The sequence below is a fragment of the Hyperolius riggenbachi genome, chromosome 3 (genome assembly GCF_040937935.1).
Source record: "Hyperolius riggenbachi isolate aHypRig1 chromosome 3, aHypRig1.pri, whole genome shotgun sequence".
Taxonomy (NCBI): domain Eukaryota; kingdom Metazoa; phylum Chordata; class Amphibia; order Anura; family Hyperoliidae; genus Hyperolius; species Hyperolius riggenbachi.
The window spans coordinates 301592212-301609458 of NC_090648.1; the positions used below are offsets into that span (position 1 = coordinate 301592212).

A 17247-nucleotide genomic window follows, 5' to 3' on the forward strand; every position below is an offset into this window, starting at 1 on the left:
TTAAGGTTGGCTAAGCTGACACACATCCCTTGCCTGGCGCACGTGATGAACCTAGTAGTTCAGCGGTTCCTGAGGACATACCCAGGCGTGGCCGATCTTCTGTTGAAGGTGCGTCGAGTGGCCAAACATTGTAGAAATTCCAGTACTGCTTCGGGGGCACTCGCCAAGATGCAAGAGCGCTTCAATCTCCCCCACCATCGCTTGCTGTGTGATGTCCCTACGCGCTGGAATTCTACGCTGCACATGCTAGCACGCTTTTGTGAGCAGAAGAGTGCAGTGGTCCAGTACATGACGGCGCAGTACCGAGGCGCATCCGGACAGCTGCCAAGCTTCTGTGGATCCGATTGGGCCAACATGTTGGACCTCTGCCAAGTCCTCCAAAATTTTGAGCAATCCACGTTGCTTGTGAGCAGTGACAACTCTTCAGTCAGCATTACCATACCACTGCTGTGTTTACTGAAGAGGTCAATGTTGAAAATCAAGGAAACAGCTGTCATGATGCAACTGGGGGAATCTGAAGGAGAAAACGATCAGCGTGATGGTACCAACATCAGGCCATCCGCCTCAGGGAACGCTGGCCCCAGCAGCTATGACGAAGAAGAGGAGGAGGAACAGCTGGAGTTGGAGCAGGAATTTCAAGCCACCACTGACGAGGGCCAGAGCGGTGCACGTTGGACTTCCACAATTCAGCGTGAATGGTCAGCAGAAGCAGACCAGGAGGAAGGTGACGACTATGATGCATCACAACAACTATCACAACGCTCACAAGAGGATGATGAGGATTCTGGTAGGACTCTTGCACACATGGCTCAATTCATGCTAGACTGCATTGAACGCGACCCACGCATTGTGCGCATTCTGGACAACACCAATTACTGGGTTTATACCCTTCTGGATCCACGGTACAAACACAATGTTCCAAAACTGCTTGAAGAAAGAGTCAGACAGGTCAAAATGGAAGAATACCAGCAGGCCCTTGTGGAGACTTTAGAGAGGAGATTGACATCCTCCCCCTCCTCTAGCCAGTTGTACGCCGACAGACTGACTTCCGCAAACCCAGGACGACCAGGAGGGCAGCAAACAACGCAAGCCGCAGCTAGTGCCCAAAAGGGAATGGTATCGGCAGTGTCCTTGGAGTGGGAAAATTTTCTGACACCCATGCAGCAGCAGCCCACTGAACAGCAAGCGTGCAGATCCACCTCCAACACCGATCGCCTGGAGAAGATGGTCAAGGACTACATGTCAGATGACGTAGCTGTGTCGAACAATCCATCTGCACCCTTCAACTATTGGGTATCGAAGCTAGACACCTGGCACGAACTGGCAATGTACGCAATAGAGGTGCTGGCTTGCCCGGCAGCCAGCGTTATGTCGGAACGCTGTTTCAGTGCTGCCGGAGGCATCGTCACAGATCGGCGTATCCGCCTCTCCACAGAAAATGCAGACCGTCTGACTCAAATTAAAATGAATCAATCCTGGATTGGAAATGACTACGCAACACTCCAGGACCCCAACCAAGTAACATGACCAATGAACATCTGGGATGGTGTAGCGTTTCCGGTCCCTGTTTATTGAACCTCTCATCTGTATTACATTTATGACTGCATGGCGGCAAAAAGCAATGCTGCTATATCCGCACGCTTTTTGTCCTCATGCAAGGCCTGGGTTGTTGTGTCTCAAAAAGCATGGCCTTCTCCTCCTGCGCCTGCTCCTGTTCCATCACGTGTGCTGCTGCTGCTGCTGGGTTAGCGTTGCCGGTCCCTGTTTATGGAACCTCTTATCTTTATTACATTTATGACTGCATGGCGGTACAAAGCATGCTATCCGCACGCTTCTTGTCCTCATGCAAGGCCTGGGTTGTTGTGTCTCACAAAGCGTGGCCTTCTCCTCCTGCGCCTCCTCCTGTTCCATCACGTCTGCTGCTGCTGGGTTAGCGTTGCCGCGTGGTCCCTGTTTATTGAACCACTTATCTTTATTACATTTATGACTGCATGGCGGTACCTCATGCAAGGCCTGGGTTGTTGTGTCTCACAAAGCGTGGCCTTCTCCTCCTGCGCCTCCTCCTGTTCCATCACGTCTGCTGCTGCTGGGTTAGCGTTGCCGCGTGGTCCCTGTTTATTGAACCACTTATCTTTAATACATTTATGACTGCATGGCGGTACCTCATGCAAGGCCTGGGTTGTTGTGTCTCACAAAGCGTGGCCTTCTCCTCCTGCGCCTCCTCCTGTTCCATCACGTCTGCTGCTGCTGGGTTAGTGTTGCCGCGTGGTCCCTGTTTATTGAACCACTTATCTTTATTACATTTATGACTGCATGGCGGTACAAAGCATGCTATCCGCACGCTTCTTGTCCTCATGCAAGGCCTGGGTTGTTGTGTCTCACAAAGCGTGGCCTTCTCCTCCTGCGCCTCCTCCTGTTCCATCACGTCTGCTGCTGCTCGGTTAGCGTTGCCGCGTGGTCCCTGTTTATTGAACCACTTATCTTTATTACATTTATGACTGCATGGCGGTACAAAGCATGCTATCCGCACGCTTCTTGTCCTCATGCAAGGCCTGGGTTGTTGTGTCTCACAAAGCGTGGCCTTCTCCTCCTGCGCCACCCTCCTCCTGTTCCATCACATGTGCTGCTGCTGGGTTAGCGTTACCGGTCCCTTTTCCTGGAACCTCTTATATGTATTACATTTATGACTGCATGCCGACAAAAAGCATGTTACCTGTGCAAAGAAAACAGACATTTCCCGCATTTAAAAGACAGTTTTCCCTTTGAAACTTTAAAATCGATTTTCTCAAAAACTATAAGCTCTTTTTGCTAAAAAAATGTTTCCTCTTGTACCCACTCCCAAGGTGCACATACCCTGTAAATTTGGGGTATGTAGCATGTAAGGAGGCTTTACAAAGCACAAAAGTTCGGGTCCCCATTGACTTCCATTATGTTCAGAGTTCGGGTCGAACACCCGAACATCGCGGCCATGTTCGGCCTGTTCGGCCCGAACCCGAACATCTAGATGTTCGCCCAACACAGTGTAAAACCAGCAGGTGGAGCGCCAAACAAATATCACATTTTACTTTGTAATATTTACATTTTACTGGTTAATAATATTGTTTAGTACTACGCCTACATAATGAATAAGGTGACGATGGAAAGAAACGCCATACTTTGCTCTTTTGAAGAAACTAAGGAAATTTCATGAAAGACCATGCAACTGCTGTTTTAACTTTACATTTTATATCCTGCTCCATGATTAATGCAAGACAACTGGCTCACCATAACTTTCAGATTAAATGTGGTTGGGGCAAGTTTGCTCTCCAAGGTGTGAACTAGGGATATGGATCCAGTTACATTATCAATCAGGAACTTGTCACTATCAGGACCTGCAAGAAGAAGAACAACAGGAATGTTCTGTAACATGAGCAAGAGTTACTGAGATTTGACAATGGGGATGAATGCGTTTGCATTTTCTTTATCTTGCAATGGGAATAAACTTGAAAAATCATTCATATGCCTGAATCCTGCAGTGAAGAACTCACACGCTTGTGAATACATCATGGCTGTTATATATGCACTGTATGGGAAGCACAGGGGGGTTATTTTTCGACTTCTAAAAGGATCACTAATAATAATCACAAAGAAAATAATAATTTAAAAAAATGCTTAAAGGGGCACTGCAGCGAAAACCTGTAAAATTTAAAATATGTGCAAACACATACAAATAAGAAGTACATTTTTTCCAGAGTAAAATGAGCCACAAATTACTTTTCTCCTATGATGTTGTCACTTACAGTAGGTAGTAGAAATCTGACAGAAGTGACAGGTTTTGGACTAGTCCATCTCTTTATAGGGGATTCTCAGGGATTTATTTATTTTCAAAAGCACTTCGTGAATGACAGTTGCTCTGTTCAACTGCCAAAAAACGTTGTAGCGAGCAGGGAAGCTGTCCAGCATCATTGTTTAAATCCTCTTCAGGGAACAGAGGTGTAGCAATAGCCATAGCAGCTATAGCAGCGGCTATGGGGCCCTGGAGCAGAGGGGGCTCAAGTGATACTTGATGTATTCATTATTATCTTTCTTGTGTTCCTCCACCCTCTCAGTGCCCATGGACTATATGCAGTGCATATTGCACAAGAATGTAAATTGCCAATTAACTCATACCCATAGGATGAAGCAGGGGGCATAGCTAAAGAGGGCCTACATCCAAGGGCCACATGAATGTTTTGCTATGGGGCCCTATAATCTCTAGCTATGCCACTGTCAGGGAATATCTTTATAAAGAATAAAAGCCTTGCTGAAAATCCCCTTTGAAGAGATGGACAAGTCCAAAACCTTTCACTTCTGTGTGTCTGTCTGATTTTTACTATCTACTGTAAGTGACAGCAACATAGGAGAGAAGCAATTTATGGCTCATTTTACTCTGAAAAATTTTTACTTTTTATTTGTTTATGTTTGCACATATTTTAAATTGTACAGTTTTTCGCTGTAGTGCCCCTTTAATATAATTCATTGCTACAAAAAACTGCCTCTTGGAACAATTAATGTGATTATCTTTCTATCATAAAATGCCTTTGCTGACAGACTTTAGTTCAGTTCACTCCTCCACAGGGAAGGTGGGGGGGAATCAAATTGCCTAAAGAAATAATATAGACTATAGAAGTATAGCCTACAGCTCCCAAAGAAGCACCACTGCAACTATCTTTCATCATATGTTACTATTCTGTCTTTACGGTGAAGCAGCATCTATAGGACTCTAGCAGTAGACTTACTGTATACTGCTCATGTCACAAAGCTGAATAAAAACAAGAGTTTCCCTTGTGACCTTCAGCCAGCAGCAACCAGGGGCTTTTCAGGACCTGCACGCAGCATACTGCACACTTATCATCCATCCACACAACTATCCAAAGAATGCAATGGTCAGATAACATGCAGTAAATTCTGTTGCATTAGAGCTTTACTGGGAATGCAACATTACATTGTGAGCCCTAGGCGAATTACTCTTTTACATGAAGCACACTTTACTGCTTGTCAACCTCTCCTGTTTCTGTGCAGGGTGCTTGCAGCCGGCTGCAAACATTCAGCACTTGCAGTGACCACTGCATGTGCATCCAAGTCAGAGGTAGCTGGCCCTGGACGCTATACGCAGGTTTTTTGTTTTACTGTGTGGTAACTGCACTGTGTGTCAACCATTGACACACATGTGGTATGAATGCTTCCATTTGGCTGCATTGTTTTGCAACAGAAGGGTGCTTGACCCCGGCATTTGGCGGATAGCCACTTATCTGAAAGAGCCCTTATGGTGCCCATACATGGTACAATTTTTTTCATGCAATCTTACCATTTCTATGTAGTATAAGGGTAAATTAAGTGCACATACTGAAAGGATAATTTAGGCAGTTCTCTTATATTACATAGAAATGGTAAGATTGGATAAAAAAAAATTGTATCAGAGAGATACCTTGATAAGATATTCCAGTTTTCAAGGAGTTCAAAATATGTATATATTAATGAATATATAATTTTTTTTGGCTCAAACGGAGATAAATATAACAAGATCCTTTTCTGCTAGCAAGGAATTAAACAGGAAACTCTTGTTGTACAAGGATTTATTATGCCTTGAAAATCAGTAGAATGAATAAAAAGGAACTCATTTACATAAATCAGAGAAAGTTAATTTGGTGCTTTTAAATACAACATTTCACAAAGAAAATACATTTCATTTAATGAGAATCCTGTGCTCTCAGCTAATTAAAGCTTTCATATTGCATAGTAAAATCATGAAAAATTCAATCAATTAACTACTCAATGCACTCATAGCCCAGGTTCAAACCAATCCAATCACTTCGGCATCAATCCACACTATGTATCCCACACATCATGAGATATTGCCTCAATCAATTGATGCTGTAATGAATAGCGGAGATGCCGCCGCGTGTTCTGGCGGTGGGGCGGCTGTCTCCGCGTTCAGACCGGCGGTTTCCGCACAGTAACATGTATCTGGTTTGCCTGAGCCTTCTAGTGCACACAGATGGAGAGCTACGCGCGTGCGCATGCCAGAAGACAGGACCTTTATGCCAGCAGGAGAGGTATCAGCTGATCAGGACGATCAGCTGATCCCAGCGGTACTCCTGATTGGCTGAGTGGCTGGGGGCGGCACTGCGGAGCGCTGTAGTATATATAGATCTTGCTTGTCAGTTGCTGGTTGTCTGCCGTTGCGAATATTTACGTGTGAGCACTCAGACCTCAGTCAGATCCTACAGTGTGTTAGAACCAGTTGGAACTGGGAATTCACACTTAGCCAGATTCCGCTCTTGATGTTTACTTTGTCATCACTGTGTTATACTTTAGATCAGTTCCAGGGTGTTGAGACCAAGGACCTCACACCCAAGCATAGGATTACTGTGTTATTACTGTGTTATACTTTAGACCAGTTCCAGGGTGTTGAGACCAAGGACCTCACACCCAAGCATAGGATTACTGTGTCATTACTGTGTTATACTTTAGACCAGTTCCTGGGTGTTGAGACCAGGGCCGGGCCGAGGCATAGGCTGGAGAGGCTCCAGCCTCAGGGCGCAGTGTAGGAGGGGGCGCACAATTCATTCAGCTGTCATTCCTAATTGTGTATGAAGCAGAAATAAATAAGAAAAGGGGATGCATGGCAGTGACTGCAAGCCAGATAACTAGATATTAAGGTGTTGGGAAGGTTGTGGGCCCTGTGGCCCTCTTAGTCTAATAGCAATCAGTGTGTAACGGCTGGGGTGGGAGGGATGGGGGGGCGCACTTTGGTGTCTCAGCCTTGGGTGCTGGAGGACCTTGTCCCGGCTCTGGTTGAGACCAAGGACCTCACACCCAAGCATAGGATACTGTGTTATTCTTTAGACTAGTTCCCGGGTGTCGAGACCAAGGACCTCACACCTCAGACTAGTATTGTGCTTGATATCTGTTATGACCTTTGGCTCTGTTGACCTCTCTCTTGCTTTCTGATTCGATACCTCTGCCTATCTGTCTACCAGTTGCCAACCTTGCCTGTACCCGGTTACCGAATCAGCCTTCTGTCTCTGTACCTTGTCTGCTCGTGTGTTGCCGACCTGGCCTGTCTGACCCTTCTGACTGTCACTCATCCCTCGAGTGATCAGTCTGTCTGTACTACCCGTGACACTAGTCCACCAGGTGTCAGTTAGCTACAAGGACCTCCTGCTCCTTTAGAGAGTCCTTCCTGCAGTTCAGCCAGTGGCCTCTACCCCATAGGAGTCCACCGGGTGCAGTACAGTCTGATTCCCAATCCATCTGGGAATCCTTGGCTGCAGTACAGTCTGATTTCCAGTCCATCAGGGAATCACTGGCTGCAAGATTATCTCTAGCTCCTCCTCTTAAAGAGATAGTGGTCACTGGCTGTAGTAGTATCTGTGTCTCTCGCTCCACGGGAGATAGCCTTACAGTTGCACCAAGCACTTACACTTCATTAGGTGTCCAGAGGTTAGTCATACTTGTATTATTGGTGATTCTGCAGATCATCCATAATCAGGTATACATCTGTATTGTTGGTGATACTGCAGATCATCAATAATCAGATACTCTCTGTGTGCTGACACCGATCGGTACAGATGGTCAGTAAGTTCAAAGCACTTAGGTCACTCCTGCAGGAATAGTAGGTCAATCAAAATTAAAACTTCTTGAAGTACTTCTTAGAATAAATCGTCCTTTAAAAAAATCTGCTATGCAGCAAATACTAAAAAATATTGCATTTAATAGTTCAATATGAGCCACGAAAGTCCTTTAATCCAACAAAATCAATTTATTGCAACAATAGTTCCCGGTCAGTATCTTGATAATTCATAATTCAGTCAGTACAATGTAATCATTACAATGAAGGCTCACCAATTAATGTAACTTGAAATATTGTTCCTATTCTTCGAGACAATGGACATAAATTTTACAATTCAATCAAATCTACAGTATATATTTCACTATGTATTTTTAGTAGTATCAAAATGACTGTTACTGTAACCAATGAGTTTAAACAGTATTTGTTTAAGGTGGCCACACACGATACAATAAAATGATCCGATTTTACAGTAATTCGATAAAAACGATTGTATCTCCCGAAAAAATCGAAAGCTTTTTTTCATTCGATTGAAAAATCCGATCGGATTTCCCGTTTTCTACGATTTTAATTGATCCGGACTGCCAGATATTTTTCTTCAATCTTTCTAAAGATTGTATGGTGTGTGTTGGATTGTCAATTTATTAATATACACACCCTAGCAATTTTGTTAGAGTTTCCAATCATTTTTATCATAATTGGGGGAAAAATTTAACATAGGTGTGTGGTACATTGGTGATATTTTTGAAATGTTACAATCAGTCAGAAAAATTGATTGCAATTCTTAAATTGAACAGATATTTAAAAAATTGTATGGTGTGTGGCCACAGAGATTTATACAACAATAACAGAATGTTGATATGGAACTGTAGGCAGTGCAGGGCTTGATGGATGCAGACAACGACTCTAGGTATAAAGCACCAGAGACACAACAATTTTATAAAAGAAGAAGCAACATGATTAAATGATTTTGAGATCCAATAAAAAAAAAGATTTATGGATTTCTCCACAATATACTTTTGAAACATCAGTAACTTGCAATTGTAAATCATAGCACTATTCTACAAAGGAAATCTTGGATGAAAAAAAAAGTCAAAAACAAAAACCTTTGTTTAAAATCCATACAATTCTATAGATAGTGTGTTCACACACAGTAACACCATATAGCAATATACATAGTGTGAAGGCACCTTAATGATTGTATACAGAGAGAGGTATTCCTGCACCTGACCTTTGTTCAGTGGTTTGGGGTAGGAACACACACAGTGTGGGAAAGGTAGTGTTTTGCTGCATATGCTTTGTGCATTTTTAGTGCATTTTCTGTGTGTTTTTCTTTTGCGTTTTTTTCTCGCACATGCGTTTTTCTTGCATTTTGAGTACGTTTTAATGCGTTTGCGGTTCACATACTGTGTATAAATCACATGTGCATTTAGCATTCTTTTTTTATGCATTTTATGCAAATCACTAGGAAGCTAACAGGAAGAGGAAACACATCATCAAACTTGGTTTAACCACTTAACCAGCTGAGCGGTCTGGACGAGCTCAGCTCGTCCAACACCGCCAGCGGCTGCCGCTCAGGCCCTGCTGGGCCGATTTTAATGAAATAAAAAGCAGCACACGCAGCCGGCACTTTGCCAGCTGCGTGTGCTGCCTGATCGCCGCCGCTCTGCGGCGATTCGCCGCGAGCAGCGGCGAAAGAGGGTCCCCCCAGCCGCCTGAGCCCAGCGTAGCCGGAACAAAAAGTTCCGGCCAGCGCTAAGGGCTGGATCGGAGGCGGCTGACGTCAGGACGTCGGCTGACGTCGATGACGTCACTCCGCTCGTCGCTATGGCGACGATATAAGCAAAACAAGGAAGGCCGCTCATTGCGGCCTTCCTTGTTTATTCTGGGCGCCGGAGGCGATCGGAAGATCGCCTCCGGAGCGCCCTCTAGTGGGCTTTCATGCAGCCAACTTTCAGTTGGCTGCATGAAATAGTTTTTTTTTAATTTAAAAAAAACCCTCCCGCAGCCACCCTGGCGATTTAATCAGAACGCCAGGGTGGTTAAAGACCGCTCCACGCCAATTGGCGTGGACATGGCAGCATCCCCAGGACCACCTAATGCCAATTGGCATGCAGTCCTGGGGATGGAGTTTGCAGAGGATTGCGTGCACATCCCTGCTTGAATGACGGAGCTCTTCTCCGTCATCAGTCTCCCAGCGGCGATCGCCATCTAATAACCCTGTACAGCACTGCGATCTAAGGCAGCGCTGTACTGGGGACAGCCGTGTGACACGGCTGTCCCCTCTGTAGGCAGGGACATGATCGGCTGTCATAGGCTGAAGCCAATGACAGCTAATCACGCTGATTGGCTGGCGGGGGGGGGGGGGGGCGGAGGGCGGGAGGGGGATTGTAAAATAAAAAAAATAGTAAAAAATATTAGAAAATAAAACAAATGTTTATTAAAAACAAACAAACATCTGGGGAGCGATCAGACCCCAACTAAGAGCTCTGTTGGTGGGGAGAAAAGGGGGGGGATCACTTGTGTGCGTACATGTACGGCCCTGCAGAGAGGCCTTAAAGGGAACCAGAGAGGAACGTTTCACACAAAATAAACATATCAGTCCATAGCTTGTAAAGAATAAATGCTCTACCTGATAATTTCGCCGCTCTGGTGTGCCTTTTTTAGTATTTTTTATTCATTATTGCTCCAGGAAAAATCCAATATGGCTGCCGGCTCATATCCCTTCTGCTTCCGGGTTATGAGTTGTTCTGGATGTGCTGTCTAGGCTATATGAGACTAGGCTGCTGTCTAGGCTATATGAGACTAGGCTGCTGTCTAGGCTATATGAGAAAGGCTGCTGCAGCCTTTCATCTGTGTGCTTTCATTTTGGTATGACGTGCAACTGCCTGTAGGAAGTGTCTCTCATAGGAATGTATCTGCAGTCATCATCATTATCTATGCAGAACGCACACAGATCATATTGCAGCCACACTTCTCTGTTTCAGAGATTCTCTCTCAGCAGCAGCAGCCCCTCCCATGTCATCAGAGCTCTCAGTATGCAAAGCAGGAAAGCTGAGCCAGGAGGTGGCAGGCTTGGGCTTGAAAAGACTCCACAGAAGAGTGACTCAGCTATGATGATTCCAGGTCAAACCTAGACTGAAGGCTCAGTCCGGGATTCTTATCACAGCTGATAACAGACTAATTAAACAGATAAGAATGAAACTAAAGGTGGCCATACACTGGCCCGATTCGCAGCCGTTTCGACAGCAGATTCAATCCTGGGATCTAATCTGCTGCCAATCGTTCACACTAAACGCACCCGCCGATACGATTTCCTCCCGAAGTGGGATCGGTCCGTCGATCGCGCCGTGTGGGAAATTAGGGAGCGCGTCGCTAGCGGCGGCCGATCCGATCAGGTATACATTACCTGATGCTGGCTCCCGGGCGTCTTCTCCGCATCTTCTCCGCGCTGCACCCGCTCCATCCCGGCGCTTCCTGTCACTGCAGTGACCAGGAATTTCAAATAGAGTACGCTCTATTTGAACTTCCTGGTCACGGAGTGACACAGGAAGCGCCGGGATGGAGCGGGTGCAGCGTGGAGAAGATGCGGAGAAGATGCCCGGGAGCCAGCGTCAGGTAATGTATGCGCGGGGGGGGGGGGGGACACAGGCGGCAGCGGCGGCTCCACAGATTGTGATCGGTTTCAGGCTGAAATCGATTCACAATCTGTTTGCAGTAAAGGCAGCCATACGATCCCTCTCTGATCAGATTCGATCAGATAGGGATCTGTCAGCTGGTCGATCTAATGGTAAATCGACCAGTGTATGGCTACCTTAAAAGCAAAGAAGATGTTTACTGTCATGTTCCCACTGATAAATGTAGTAAAATACATTAGGGTGCTTTGGTTTTCTTTAAAGCTGCAGTGGCCTATTTAGGAAAAAATAGCCTGGTGTTTATGGGGGTTTAACACTACAGTCCTCAAGTGGTTAAAAAAAATGAATAAAAAATGCACTAAAAACGCAATACCTCTGCGTCACCATTGATTTTCATTATGTGCGTTTTAGATGTGTTTTGGAAAAATATGCAGCTAGACCAGTGTTTTTAAAAATGCACATTGCAGAATGCAAACATATGCATTTTTTCATGCAGCCCATTGACTTGCATGATGTGCGTTTTCCACAGCGCTAGCGTTTCTGCCTAGTGTGTTCCTACCCTAATAAAAGCAGCATCTTAGCCAAGTTGCAGTGTAAAAAGGATTCCAAGTTTTAGAAATATATCCACTCTGAAAATGGGGCAGAAGATAATATTTACCTGGTTTTGGTGTGAATTCTGATTCTGCTGGGGATGATCAAGGAAATCCAAATTATTGATGCAAGATCATGCAAATTCCATATGCAAATTTATGCAGCTTGTAATCAGACAACTCAAATTTTATTTTAGGATTAAATTTTCATAAGCATGTAAATAACTGTAAACTCTAGATATGCACATGAAACTTCAAATGGCATTTCTAATGCCTCAAAAATATGTATACAAGAAACAAAAATTTACCTGACATCCTTAGTCAATACTATTCTTAAAGAACAAGCGACACCCATGCTAACCTAGAAATAAAAAAACACATATATAAGTAGATAAATACTATTCCTACTTACATAACAGATGTATTGTGCTATCCACGTAATGATTCCTGTGAAAAAAGGAAAAGCAGAAAATCCTATTCTAGGCAGTGGTCATCTTGCCAAGCTAATGCTGACATCATATCCTCCCTGACTCTTGTTTCCCCCCCCCCCCCCCTTCTCTTGCTCACTGTGTATTCATTAGCTGCCCTCCTCCCAGAGTCTTCAGACACTCCCACTGAGGTGTATACTAGGAACTGCTCTGTCTTATCCTCCAATCACTGAGTCACCTCAGCCTTGCTTGTAAACACAAGTATTCAGAGGGTTTTTTTCTGATAAGCAGCTAGGCAGGGAAATAAATGGAAGAGGAGGAATATATTATAGATAAAAAGAACTCCCAGCATTCAACTCTTTGGCACTAGGGCCAGTGCTCCTAAAGTATGTGATAACTACAAACCATAACAGCAGAAAAAGTTTTGCAAGTTTTGAATGCAGGATTAGCATCTTTATCACTTAATGCACTCAGACCAGTTGCTGTTGAAATTTGATTTTTATGGTGACAATACCGCTTTAAAGAAATATAAGACTAGTTTTTAATAGTGATTAATCAGAATTTGGTTTACGTATTCAAGAATAACAAACAGAATATAGATCGGTGTTTTCATTTTGTTTATATATCTGGGCATGTTTTGATTACATTTAATTGGCAATCATAAAAATCTAAAAAAATTGCTTGACAGACTCAAACAGCCTAATTAGTCACTCATCCCCACATATGAACTAAAAAGGGCTGCAGATGTCTCCAATTAGTAGACCAGCCAAATAACTGCTGGCATAGAAGGTAAATGAATCAAGGTTAGAACGTTCTTAGATAAAAAGACACTTCTGTAAAAGGATGAAAATCAACCTCTTTCGTAATTATGTCTTATGGGTCTCTTCTACAATATATTTCCTATATACCTCAGCCTTTGGCTTGTGTATTGTTTGTAACCCTGTCAGATTGCTTTTAGAAATGAGAAACAGTGCAGTAGCAGAATAAAAATGTAGCTCTCAGAACATACTGTAAAGCAGCCCTACAGCTTTCTTTGCAGACACACTAAAATCTAATAGTATCGTGTGAAATCAACTGTTCATATTAGATGCTGGAATTATCCTCTGACAACTGCCATTTAGAAGCCTTCCATTGTTGACTTATACCCTAAAGGTGCATACACACATCCAATTTTGATTGTCCAATCACTGGCCAATCTTAGCTTCATGTAATATGAGGGATAACAGATTTGGAAAACTATGAAGAGATTGTTTAGCTAAGCCCTCATTTTACAGGGAAGGGGTAAAACTGGCCAATGGTTGACTAATCAAAAGTGCGTGTGCGTGTGTGTGTACCAGACTTTCTAAAGCCCGGCACACACCTTTAATTTTGATCTCATGTGTGTACACAGCTTAAAAGTGGCCATACACATGGATATGCAGATTATATTCTGCTGGGAATCAATTCCCCAAAATGTCAGATTGATTTTTGACCCACTTAAAACAAAAATGGATTGAAAGAATCGATTGGATAAAAATGGAAAATTTAAAACAATTGGGGTCGGGGCAAGAGGATTGGCAGATCAATGGCCTATAGCGTGCTTGGGCCATTTTTGAGGCGATTTGCCTCAATGGAAGGTATAGGTAAAACGCAAAACGCTCACAAAATCACTTTGGCAAGCGATTTCATGAGCATTTTTTTAAAATATTGTATTATTTAAACATTGTACATTGTATTGTTTCCGGATTTTTTTCTGGATCAAAAGACGGAAGCGATCTGAAAAAGCGCTTACAAAAACGCCCACAAAAACAAGCAAATGCACAGAACATCGCCAGAAAACACTTTAAAAAAAATGCTGAGAAAAATCCCACCGCAGAACCGGTGAATCCCACCCGAACGCAATGTGAACAAGGCCTAAAGGTTTTCAAAATTTTACATAACATATAAATGTGCAAGTCGAGACACTTGTGCCCTAGAGTACATACAAATAAACAAGAGGACCCCATTATACTCACTAGAAGCTTCTCACCAAAAATAACATAAAATTGCATGAGGCCCAAAACCTAGCACAAGGTCTCAACTGGAGACAATCTGAGGTCCGTAGACCTAAGAACAGAGTAGAAAAAAAAAAGGGAAAAGCATGTATGTGGAAATACACAGCAGCTGAGAGAAAAGAAAAAAAAGGAATGAAAAGAAAGATAGAAGAAGAAAAGAAAAAGAGAGAGAGGACTGGAGCAAAAATGTCCAAGTATCACCAGGGATTGTCCCCAAAAAACATTCACAACACCCTATGAGGTTACGGTACCCACAAACGCGCTCCAGGGATCCCAGATTTTATGAAATGTATCAACTATCATCTAGAGAAGCTGCCATCTGTTCCTGCACCATAAATGCAGTCACCCTACACCTTCATTTCTTGAAAAGAGAAAAATTGGGTTCGCCATGCACATACGACTGTCTATTTGGCAGCAACAAAAATAAAATGCGCCAATGCCCATTGGTGAGAAATCAAAGATTCCAATCTAAAATGTACCAAGGCTACCCAGGGGTCCTTTATAACAGATTTATAGTTCGACTGTGTTTCACTAGATTCCCTGCTGGAATCTTTTGGAAATTGATGTGCAGTGTATGGTAGGAAGCAATTCCTTTTGGATGGATTCCTTTTAGAAAAGAACAGGGGCACCGCCAGCATACAGGCGAGGATGAATGAGTAGCAGCAGTAGCAGGATGAGCCGTCATTTGTGGAAGTCTCCAGATTGAACTAGGCACCAAATTTTATGCATAGTGTTAAGTAGTTAGTTGGTTTTTCTACCTGCTTAAAGTGTACCTGTAGTGAAAAAAAGGCCCCAAATGGTTACTCATCATAATAGAGAGAAGCCTCTGGATTATCCAGAGGCTTTCCTAAACTCCTCTACCTGGCTGTTCCAATGCTGTGTCCTCCTGATAACCATCAACAAGCCCTTGTTGACATCTTGCGCCTGCACAGTAGCATGGCCCCGATTGAGCTAAGCTTTTTCCAACCAAGCTTGAGTGGGTCTGTTCTACTGTGCAGGTGCAAGTTGCACTGCACCTGCAAAGTGGCACAGACCCGAATGGGCTTTGCTTTCTCCGACAAAGCCTGAGTGGGTATATTCTACTGTACAGGTACAGTGTTGCCGCACTGGAACGGTGAGGTGGAGGGAGATGGGGAAGCCTCTAAAGGATCAAAGACCAGTCTTATGAGTTTTGCTTTAAGGCTACGTTTCCACTGTAGCGTGAAATTTTGGCGTCCAAAAAATCTTATACGATTTTTCTGATTGATGAAAATTCACTTGTAAATTTGTATGCATGATATGCGAATTTTCGTATGCGAAGATTCGCATTAGTCACATATAACATAATCTGCCTAGTAACAGCTTAGTCGTGATTGCTGACAACTTCCTGTAACCATAGACTAAATGTGAATTTTCTAATAACATGAAAATTCGCAATTGCCATACATTGCCTATGCAAAGCATTGTACACAAATCGTACGCAATGTTCGAAAATAATGATCCAGGACCGCAGATTTTTTCATGCGTACGAACACGTACAAAAATTTGCATTGAATGGAAATAGCCCCATTCAGTTTCCAAATCAATGCAAATTTTCTGAGAGAAAAATCTGACACAAAACGCACAAGTGTAAACCTATCCTAAAAGTTTATCCATTTTTTTCTGCAATGAAAGATTGTATGTCATGAAGCTGAAGAAGCTGTCTGCACCACATTGCTAAGCATCTCTTCCCACAATAATTATATCTGCCAACTGCCCTTCTTCAAATAGATTGTTCATGAAACTGTATCTAATAAGCCAATTTATAAATGGCAAAAATGTCAAAGTACAGAGTGAACATGTTCGTGCAAATTTAGAAATTAATTTGAGCATAAGTAAGATTCATTTCAGTAATGGACCTATTGAGTTACATCACTCTAGATATTACACTAAAGAGGAGACAAAAAACAGGAACACTCAGATTGCTATTGCTAATATATATTTAGATGAAGAATCTGACATTTTTTAAATATTGCTCAAAAGCATACCTTATTATAATAAAATACACTGCATGCTCAGCCCTGCATTACTTATCAGAAATCTATCTATACTGCCAGACTGTGAAAGCTGCCAATGATGATCTCATTAGAAAGAAAAAGCCTGGCTCTTATTCTGATCCTTTCAAAACAGCTTAAGATGGCGCACACTGTGTAAAACGTAGCACCAGGTATCAGCGTGGCTATAGTTGTAATGTTATAGTCCGTGGCTGCGTACCGGTAATCCTGGTGCTGGCAATAGCGGCGTGGCTATAGCTGCAATTCTATAGACTGCGGTTGCGTTCTGGTATTTTGGGTGCCGGCAATAGCCGAACCCCGGAATACGGGTTTCCCTGAGTTGCTATGACTCTATGAGGGGGAATCGCATTTAACGCCCTTGAGAATTTCAGCGGCAGCAGAGTGAGCTATCACTCATCTCGGCCTGCGCCCAACTGCCATGTGGCATTATAATATGTGCACGATCTTTCGGCTTAAGGCATTTCTAGGTTACCCACCTCTGGCAAGCTCACAGCAAGTTAGGCAGAACGGAGTCAAAACACCTATCTGCATACTTGATCTGAACCTGTGAATCAGGTAATAATAAAGGCAGGAGATCACAGGGATCATTTCAGGTCAGGAATAAGGATGAGTTGGGAGATTCTGTTTTCCACAATGGTGGCAAATCAGCTGAATCTTTAATTCCACCATGATGTGCAGTCCATACAATTCCGCCATGGTGTGCCATCCACACAATACACAATTCCACCATGATGTGCCATCCATTAAATTCCACCATGATGTGCAATCCATACAATTCTACCATGATGTGCCATCCATACAATTCCACCATGATGTGCAGTCCATACAATTCCACCATGATGTGCAGTCCATACAATTCCACCATGATGTGCAGTCCATACAATTCCACCATGATGTGCAGTCCATACAATTCCACCATGATGTGCGGTCCATACAA

At 43.4% G+C, this 17247-nt stretch overlaps 2 long non-coding RNA genes across 5 annotated transcripts in view; one reads left to right on the forward strand and one right to left on the reverse strand.

The window, feature by feature from the left end:
- The window catches only part of LOC137561444 (uncharacterized), a 411299-nt gene that overhangs the window by 292208 nt on the left and 101844 nt on the right, over positions 1–17247 (reverse strand). Inside the window, exons 4-6 of one of the 4 annotated variants that reach the window (XR_011030014.1) lie at positions 12125–12177; positions 11885–11908; positions 3265–3371 (exon numbers count right to left, since the gene is read on the reverse strand). This is a non-coding gene — a long non-coding RNA (uncharacterized lncRNA). Of the gene's footprint in view, positions 1–3264; positions 3372–8322; positions 8498–11884; positions 11912–12124; positions 12178–17247 lie in introns of those variants that run through there. The other 3 variants (XR_011030015.1, XR_011030016.1, XR_011030017.1) reach the window with 3 other exon arrangements.
- Positions 1–17247, forward strand: part of LOC137561445 (uncharacterized) — a 186876-nt gene that overhangs the window by 141136 nt on the left and 28493 nt on the right. The window lies entirely within an intron of this gene.